Source organism: Vicia villosa, linkage group LG5 (assembly GCF_029867415.1).
Source record: "Vicia villosa cultivar HV-30 ecotype Madison, WI linkage group LG5, Vvil1.0, whole genome shotgun sequence".
NCBI lineage: Eukaryota > Viridiplantae > Streptophyta > Magnoliopsida > Fabales > Fabaceae > Vicia > Vicia villosa.
Window position 1 is genome coordinate 68943582 of NC_081184.1, and position 9790 is coordinate 68953371.

Genomic DNA, 9790 nt, shown 5'->3' on the forward strand with positions numbered 1-9790 from the left:
TAAGACTCCTGTAGCAACCTGCCCTAAAATTAAAAGCTTTAGAGTCGCCACCTATTCTACCAAGGCGAATAGGAAACCTCGTGTAGTTAGGAGATCAGGGTAAGATACTATATTCAGGTCGAGGGAAGGTGTTAGGCACCCTCAACCCTTTCCTAAGGTTTGCATTATAAAGCTAAGGTTTATGGCTAACATAAAGAAAGATGACAGACAGTTATCAGGGTTAAGGCAAATAATTAAGATTAAAGGTTTGTAAATTCCGAGAAATAAAATCGGGAGAAAATGAGATTTATGGGGGAGGGGACTCGCCTGGTTTCCAAGTGCCTACGTATCTCCTTAGGGAGAATCAGAGTCAACGTAGTTCGAGCACAGGGTTGTACGCCTTTGAATTAGTATGAGGTTGTTTGATATGGTTTGAAGGCTTTTTGAATGGCCTATTGTAGTTTGAATTTGATCTGAAATGCATTTTGAGTTGCCTAGGATAAAAATCCGTAGTGTCGTGGTTTAGTGTGTTTTAGATTTAGGCGTACAACCCTGATTTGATATGGCACCGTTAGATGCGGTGATCAATAGATTTGATCAGTATAGCTAACGGGTTAAGGGGCGTTGCTGGTTACTCAGATCGATAGATTCGATCATCGCGGGCAGCAAATTGAATGTGTTTTAAATTTTATGTATTTTTTATCTCTCGTCTAATGCGACTAATAGCTTTAGTCGGGTCGAGGAGAGAATTAGTAAGAATTAATTAAATTATTAAATAATCAAAAAGATTATTTCTCGTCTACTACGACTAATAGATTTAGTCGGTTTGAGGAGAAAATTAAATTAATCTTGAATCAATTGAATTAATATTTTTGCCAAGTGGTAGTGGGATTGGGCAAACCCTAATATGTATAACTTTCCAGGGTTTTTGTGATTTAATATAAAAATAATTAAATCAATTAAATCGAATAGTTGATATGATCGAATAATCGAGAAAGACCGTAATGTTAATTATATCCTAATCCTAATTTGTTAACCTAACCCTATTTAAATAAATTAATTAAATTAAATAGTATTAATTAACATCTAATCTAAACATTTAAATAAATAAAAATATAAAAATATAATATAAAGGAATGGAAAAACCTGGTTTTTGATTGCATGAGGCGGGTTTGAATGTCCATGATATGTTCCTTCATCTTGGTACATTAGATCTTGGATGTTGGTGATCCGGTGGCTAGAAGCTGAGGGTGCATCGCATGTGTGTATGAGTGCGCTACATCAGATCCATGAACAGATAATTCCAAAAAATTTAGGTCTCAGCCTGGGTTCGAACCCAGGACCAAGGGAATACAAGCGTTCATACAGGAACATCCAGGCTACATGTTCTTCTTGTTTATCAAGTAACCAACAAATAATAAAATATGTTAAAATGCAGTAAATGGAGAGAATTCAAACGAACTCACATTGGGGCCCACTATATTCTTGACTCGTCAATCAAGAGAAGGGAAAGTGGATAAGAACTTTTGACCGGCCAACTGCGCTTTGACACGCGTGAGGGAAGAGGATAGGTCTTTGACAGGCCAATCAAATTTATTGGAGATGCCACGCGTGTTTTGACCTCCACCCTGTTTTTCCAGACCCACTGCACGCGGCGGCCTCCGCCTCCTTCTCCGATAAGCGTGATTACCACACCTGCAAAATATTGAGCATGACATCCCAAGATTAAACCTACCCCCCCTAAACCAAGGCCTGCGAATCCGATGGTGATGGTTTCAAGACCTGAAACGGCCTGTAACGTGGAAACCGAACCACCACGAGCTTGATGCCCTAGCAATGGCATCTCCTGTTCTACGCGTTACAAACCTCATGCGATGGCCCTAATCTGCTCTATAGGATCTCAGAAACGCGTTAGTGATGTTAATCTTGATCGAAACAATCTGTGAATACGAAAACGATGATGATCATAGTTTTTTTTAAAAGCATGAACATATGTACAGTTACGTAAGGAGCATGGGGGCTCTGCAAGCGATTCTCCTTACCTTTACTTACCTCCTGAGAACAATAGAATGGATGGCTCGAGCTTTCAATGGATTCAGCAAGGACAACGAGAGAACTAGGATTTTTTGTGAACATTATGACTTGGAAACCCTAGCCTCTATGCCCCAATTTTCGTCCCCCCTTCTCTTGTGATGTGTTCAGCATATATATGTGATAGGATTAGGGTTACAATCTTAAGAAATAATCAATCCATTAGTTGCATAAAAATTGAAAGAAGATTTTCTATCAAATCTTTCTAATTTTAAACCCCATGCTATTTTATGCATATTTCCATTTAATCTTGATCATTGAATTGAATTTGGATTGATTGAATATTTGGTACATGGATCATAAAATTTATCTTATTTAATTGTGATTTTATTTTGATTTAATTTGATTTTGAATAAATAAAATCAAATATAAATAAAATAAAAATATGAAATAAAATTCATATGATTAATGGGCCTTTCTTGAGCTTGGAAACACGTGGAGAATTGAAATTTATAGGTCCATTAGTCAAAATAATCAAACTTGCTCACTTTGTATCTTATGCATTTCCTCAAAATCGCCTAACTTGTACAACTTGTATCTTGCCCAATTGTTGACATATTAAAGTGTTCTTGGACTCTTTAGAAAGCTCAAAGAGTCTTCTAAACACTCTCTTTTGTTTCATCTCCATTGAAGTTTCCATGCTCAAGTTATGAGCTTTGACCTAAAAGATGTTTTTGTTGACCTTTTTTGAGGACCTATAATCTTTTGCACCATATCTTTCAAATGAAGCATTTCTAGCCTTGGCTTGTGAGAGACAAAGTTGTAGAGAATCAAATTTCCTTCAGAATAGGCTTTGGTTGGGAAATTTTTGATATTCCATGTGAAAGTTATGGTCAGTCAAAGTTGCGTTGACTTTTCCTATAAAACCCTAATTCTGAGACCCTCGTTTAGGAGACTGTTGCTTGAATAAACCCTTGAACCTTGAACCCTTAATGATTGAATGAGATGGGCAAATTTTGGGGTATGACAGCTGCCCCTGTTCAATCTTCTTAAACTTGAAGAGTCGGATAGGCACGTCTGCCTATCGTATTCTAAAGGTAGAAGATGATTGAACACTGAAATGCCCTGAAATTTGCATGTGTTGGGAAGAAATTCCGTGGGAGATGGGCTTGAAGATGCCACCCAAGGTAGACACTATTTTTTCAGAATATGAAGCCAACGCCTTTTGGAAGAAACCAGGTAATTTTGATTGTAGCACGGCCTAAAAAGGCAACCTGAATTTTATGCAATGTTATGATGCATGCGATGTATGATGCAGTGAGCTTCCCAAAATAAATGAGAGCCATGTATGTATATGCACTATGTATGAATGATGTATGTTAGTTGAATGATGCATGATTGTTAGTTATGTCAATTGAAGTATGTTTGTAATTCTGAAAAGAAAGATAAAACCTTTGTTTGTTATTGATGATGTTTTGGAGAATATCACTGCCGAGGGACTCACGTGATAAACCCAATTGAAGAAACCTTTTGTAAAACCTTGTGCTCGAGCGTGAGAGAAAAGAACCGTCCTGCTAAAGCCTGAGTCTTACATAGCGAGGACTTGTAAGAGGGATCACTTGTTATGATCCTAACGAGCTCACCTGAACCATTAGGATAATTTGCTAGGGTTATAGCAAACTTACCTGCACCAATAGGATCATTTGCGAGGGTTATCACAAACTCACCTGCACCATTAGGATCATTTGCGAGGGTTATCGCAAACTCACCTGCACCAATAGGGTCATTTGCGAGGATTATCGCAAACTCACCTGCACCATTAGGATTATTTGCGAGGGTTATCGCAAACTCACCTGCACCAATAGGGTCATTTGCGAGGGTTATCGCAAACTCACCTGCACCATTAGGATCATTTGCCCTGGTTCAGACAAATTTCACCTGCACCATTTGGATCATTTGCCCTGGTTCGGACAAATTTCACCTACACCATTTGGATCATTTTCCCTGGTTCAGACAAATTTCACCTACACCATTTGGATCATTTGCCCTGGCTCGGACAAATTTTACCTACACCATTTGGATCATTTGCCATTGTTCGGACAAATTTTACCTACACCATTTGGATCATTTGCCCTGGTTCGGACAAATTTCTCCTGCACCATTTGGAATTACCTGCCATGGTTCTGACAAGCGTACCTGTATGAGAAGAGATCATTTGCTATAGTTATAGAAAACTTACCTGTATCAAAGGAATTGCCTGCCATGGTTCTGACAAGCGTACCTGCATGAAAAAGATTCACCTGTTTGGAGACTCACGACTCGAGGGTCGGAGAAAGTAGCATGCCAAATATTCATGACTCGATGGTCGGAAAACACACCTATCACAACACGAGGGTTGAAAACTCACGACTCGAGGGTCGGAAAATACACCTATCACAACACGAGGGTTGGGAACTGGGCTTTTGTAGTATTTGAATGCACTAGATGATATGCATATGTTAATGCGCCTGTATGCATGCTGATGTCAATCCCAAGATTTTATCTCCTTATTGAACCTGTTTAAACCATATTTGTACCTACACCATGGCTATGCTTATAACGTCTTGGTAATGTTTATGTATGTGGAAAATGCTTATGCTTATGTATATGTTGATTGATGTAACGAATGGAACGAAGTAATGTCTTCTATAAGACTACCTGAAAAGGTTTCGGGAATGGATATGAAAATTTGTCTTAAAGAGGACTACCTGAAAAGGTTCTTAGAATGGGTAGAAATTTATCTTAAAGAAGATTACCTGGAAAGGTTCTTAGAATGGATAGAAATTTGTCTTAAAGAAGACCACCTGGAAAGGCTGAAAGATGTCTTAAAAGAGCTACCTAAAAAAGGTTCTTGAAGAGGGCAGTGAATGTCTTAGAAAAGACCGCCTAGAAAGGTTCGTAGAATGTCTTAAAGAAGACCACCTGAAGAGGTTCCTGAAAAGAATGACAAATTGTCTTAAAGAAGACCACCTAAAAAGGTACTTAGGAAAAGAATGTCCTGAAGAAGACTACCTAAAAAGGTTCTTGGAAATGACGATGATTGTCTTAGAGAAGACTATCTAGAAAGGTTCTTAGAAAGAGAATGTCTTGAGGAAGACTACCTGAAGAGGTTCTTGGAAATGGCGACGATTGTCTTAGAGAATATTACCTAGAAAGGCTCTTAGAAAAGGAATGTCTTAAAAAGACTACCTAGAAAGGTTCTTGGAAAGGACGACAACGTCTTATAGAGACTACCTAGAAAGGTTCTTAGAAAGAGAATGTCTTAAAGAAGACTACCTGAAGAGGTTGAAAGATGTCTTAAAAGACTTTCCTAAAGAGTTTCTTGGAAAGGATGACAATGTCTTAGAAAAGACTACCTAGAAAGGTTCGTGAGATTTGTCTTAAAGAAGACTGCCTAAAAAGGTACGGTGTAATGTATCGACCAATGTATGTAATGCGTGACTTATATGTATTTGCATGATGCTTCAATGATAGGTTGTTAATAACCAAAGTGTATATAGTTCGCTGGAGTTGTAAGGTTGTTGGATGCTAGCGCGATTCCCCAATACCTATTTTTTGAACTTTGAATATTGTAGTTAGGAGAAAGATTTGTTCGATGTTTGTAGAGTGTGGGAACGCCTTTTCCTTATGTTGTGCGTCTTGCCCCATTTTGGCTTTGTCGTATGCTTCGACTTTTAGATTGAAGGGGTATGCCCTTGATCTCCAGGATATGGAGGGTTATCCATAGTGTGCTATCCTTTTGAATTTGAATTCTTCCCATGTATGACATGCCCCTGATTGAGACTGCTTCGAGGTGTGCCCCAAGTCGATTGGTCCTTAGGAAGAGTGCCCCTAGTGAATAGGATGTTTGATTGCATGCCCCTGTGATCCTTGAAATTTTGCCCCTGTTTAGGAGAACCCCCTGGAAGTGGTTCCCCCATGCCAAGGTCTTTATTAGAAGTGATCACCCTTGATTAACCAATTTCGAGATCTCCTCGATGCTAAGTGTATGTTTGTAGATGATGTTGTACCCTTTGAGAAGTAACTCCAGTGCAATGTGTATGCAAGTTTTGGAATCGAAGTCCGCTATGAATTAGGACTGGATGATTTAGAAATGAATGCTTGAAGAAGCGTAGTGGTTAGAAATAGTTTTAACAAACTTTAGGAGTCAGTATAACAAAATCCTGCTTGATATGCTTTCGTAGTTAACCTTGCCTCAATTAGGACTTTTAAATGTTGTAATTTGGCTTGGTTTATGTTTTAAGAACAATGGATATAAGGCTCAAAAATTTATTTATCCCACCCCTTTCTCTTTGATGTTCTCCAGATCCTAAAGATTCGCCTAATTCAATGAATGTGCTTTGTATGTAAGAGAATCGTTTCGGTCTTGACGTTGAGCAGTAGCCTTAGCAGAGATCCAAGCACCGATGAAAAGTGTTGTAAAGATCCAAGCATTGATGCAAAGCTTTGATGGTTTAGCAGTCACAAGATTATACTTTGTATTTCGCCTTTGTTTTTATCCCTTATTTTTGCATAAACCAACTCCTTTGCGTTTGATCCATCGGGATGCCCTAATTTTTGCCTAAGTCATTTTGTTTGTTTTTATAGAACTTTTCATTTTGACTTAGCGGGCGCTTTCCTCCTTTGTTATTTTGGCGGCTCCTTTGGAAATATTTATCCTTGGATATTGAATATTGAATATTGTGACTACCATGTTTGACTTTGATTTGTAAGCTTCGACTTTGATAACTTCCTGGATCTTGGATGATATATTGAGGAAGAAGATTGTTGCAAATGTTATCTCCATTGCTTCCTCAATCTTGGATGAACGCGAGGAAGAAGGCATGCTTGAACCTTTGTTTTGCTTGATCCTTATGCTTGAACCTTTGCTTTATTGATTGATTCTCTTGACAACCAAAATACATCATTGAATTAATTGAAATCTACCCTGCCCCTGGTTGAAATCAAGGGTTTTTTTGAAAAGTAGAAAAAAACTCCAACTCCTGGCTCGAGGGGGTGACGAGGGATTAACATCCTTATACCTCCACTGTTTAGGGATTTGAAACAATGCCTGTACATCGTCGGTTCGGTCTTACCTTGAAAGCATATATTTAGCTGGACTTAGTTATTTGTATTCGTCATTCTCCCTCAAGTTTGTTAGTGATTGGGAGTGATAATTTGAAAGATGATTTGAAATGGAAAGTCGTAGTAATGCAACAGCGGAGCGAAAGAATTGATTTCAAAACATGCATGATTATTTTATTGAATTACTATTCGGAAGGTACAACGTTTTACATCAAATAGCATTTTGTGATCGTAGGAATTACAACTTGAAAGATAAACCTATTAATACTAAGGGCAATCTCCTTTGTGAGTCTGTTGACCATATCCTACTCCTTAGTTCATGGAATTGTAGGAGTGAAGGGTAATCTCGAATTCTCCTTGGGCACGTCGAATCTGTCGGGAATGAATTGTTAGCGGTGGGTTTTCGTCGTATCGGAACTTCATGAGTTTCCTTGGACTGAACCTCTTTTGCTTTTTCTAAAGGATAGTATCACACTATTTGCAACCTCCAGAGTTTGTAGATTGATAAAGGAAATCTAGGACCCTTTTGCCCCTTGGTGGGGAGTTAACGTATATCGCCTTCCCTCCATCGTATTTATGTGTCATTGTTCAGGATATTGCCCCATTAGGACTAATCCTTGCCCCCAGGTTGTCGTAGAGCGTCTTTGTAAATTTGATTTGTTCATAGATGCACCCCCTTATGACTAGATACCCCTTGTGTGTATCTATGTGGGAACTCTTTTGTTGAACTGATCCTTGCTCGATGATAACCTTTATTGTATTTATAATCCTATTATGACAAGGCATGGACATGTGGATGGCGTGGTGAAAGACATCCTCTTTTTCTTAGTAAGACTAAGCTCATTCCCATTAATTAATCCTCCTTTCTCCGTAGTTTTGCGATCCTTTGATTGTCTTCTGTGCGGGTCTCGAGAAATCAGCTAGCACAGAACGGGTGGATGCGGGCGTAGATGCGAATGTAAATGTATGAATGCATGAAAATGCAAATGCATGGGTATGCGAGACTCCTTGCATTATAACTCCGTGTATGCAATGCATAGACGTGTGACGTATACTCCTAGGGATAGCCTTAGAGGCGACATTAGACCCTATTGACATTCTTGCGAGATAGATGTTACGACACGCCAATGGAAATCCCTTAGATTAGGGAATATGCAGAAGGTAGCGGCTGGTGACCGTTCAAGACAGTCACCAAGTCTCATGGCCATCGAGAGGCCGATCAACGTGTACCAATGAAGTTGTCCTTGGTAGGGAGGTCCTCTATGAGGAACACAACCTATATAAGGACGATATCGAATGAAGTGAAATCCCTACAGGCTAGGGATGAAAGATGTATAGATGGAAATCCAAACCCTACAAGTTAGAGGGTGGCGGAAACAAGCATGGAGTGACCGTTCAGGACAGTCACTAGATCTCATAGCCATCGAGAGGCCAATCGAACACATGCTAATGAAGTTGTCCTTCGGGGAAGGACGCGTCGTTGTGAAAACACATGGATGTAAAAGAAAACTCCCTACAGGCTAGGGAGTTCGTAAGAGCAAGCACGGGGTGACCGTTCAAGACAGTCACTGAATCGCATGGCCATCGAGAGGCCAATTGATGTATGCTAACAAAGATGTCCTTCGTACGAAGGATGCGATTTTAGAAGTAGAATCCCTATAGGCTAGGGAATGCGTAGACGTAGGCACAGAGTGACCGTTCAAGACAGTCACTAGATCGCATGGCCATCGAGAGGCCAATTGACGTACGTAAACGAAGATGTCCTTCGTGGGAAGGACACGTAGTTGTAAGAATACAAGGATATATAAGGAAAGTCCCTACAGGTTAGGGAAGGCGTAGATATTGGCGCGGAGTGACTGTTCATGACAGTCACTAAGTCTCATGGCCATCGAGAAGCCAATCAACGTGCGTAAATGGAGGTGTCCTTCGTGGGAAGGACATGGTCTTAGAAATGAAGTCCCTGCAGGCCAAGGAGCGCGTAAGAGTACCTGCAAAAATTACACGCAAGACATTCGCAGTATATAAATTGCATATATAATAAGCACGTAAGCACATAAGCTCTAGGTTCATAGGTTCGACGTAACGGCTTAGGGTGCCTACCCTTCCCATAGGAATGTTCTAGAAGGTCTCATGGGATCGTTCGTAGCCGCCGAGACTTTTTGTCTCTTTGGGTTTTGGAACAACTCATTGTTCCATGAGGTTCGAATTTTAGGGGTTGGTTCCCAGAGAGATCAGCTAAATACCCAGTCCAGCCCTCAACAAGGTGGAGCCTCGTATCAGACCTTTCCGAATATTTAACCCACTCTGAGTGGAATTATAATAAGACTCGTAGGCGATGTATTTCCCCTCTGGTCTTAAATATAATTCCCACGCTTAGGTTTGACAGCAATTTATATATCCCAAAAATGCGATAAAATAACACATATTCAAATAAATAAACATTTAATTGAATTGCGGTAAAAAAAATGAGTTGCAGAGAATAAATAAGATTGCAAATAAATAAATAAAATTTAAATATCTAAAAGAACCTGATCTCCAAATCTGCCATTTGTAGCTCCAAAAACGCCGTACAACAATAAATATTAACGTAGACAAATATTCATTTAAATTGTTGTAAATAATGATTGTGAACAGGAATTGTAAATAAATAAATAATTAAAAAAAATTAAATATTTAA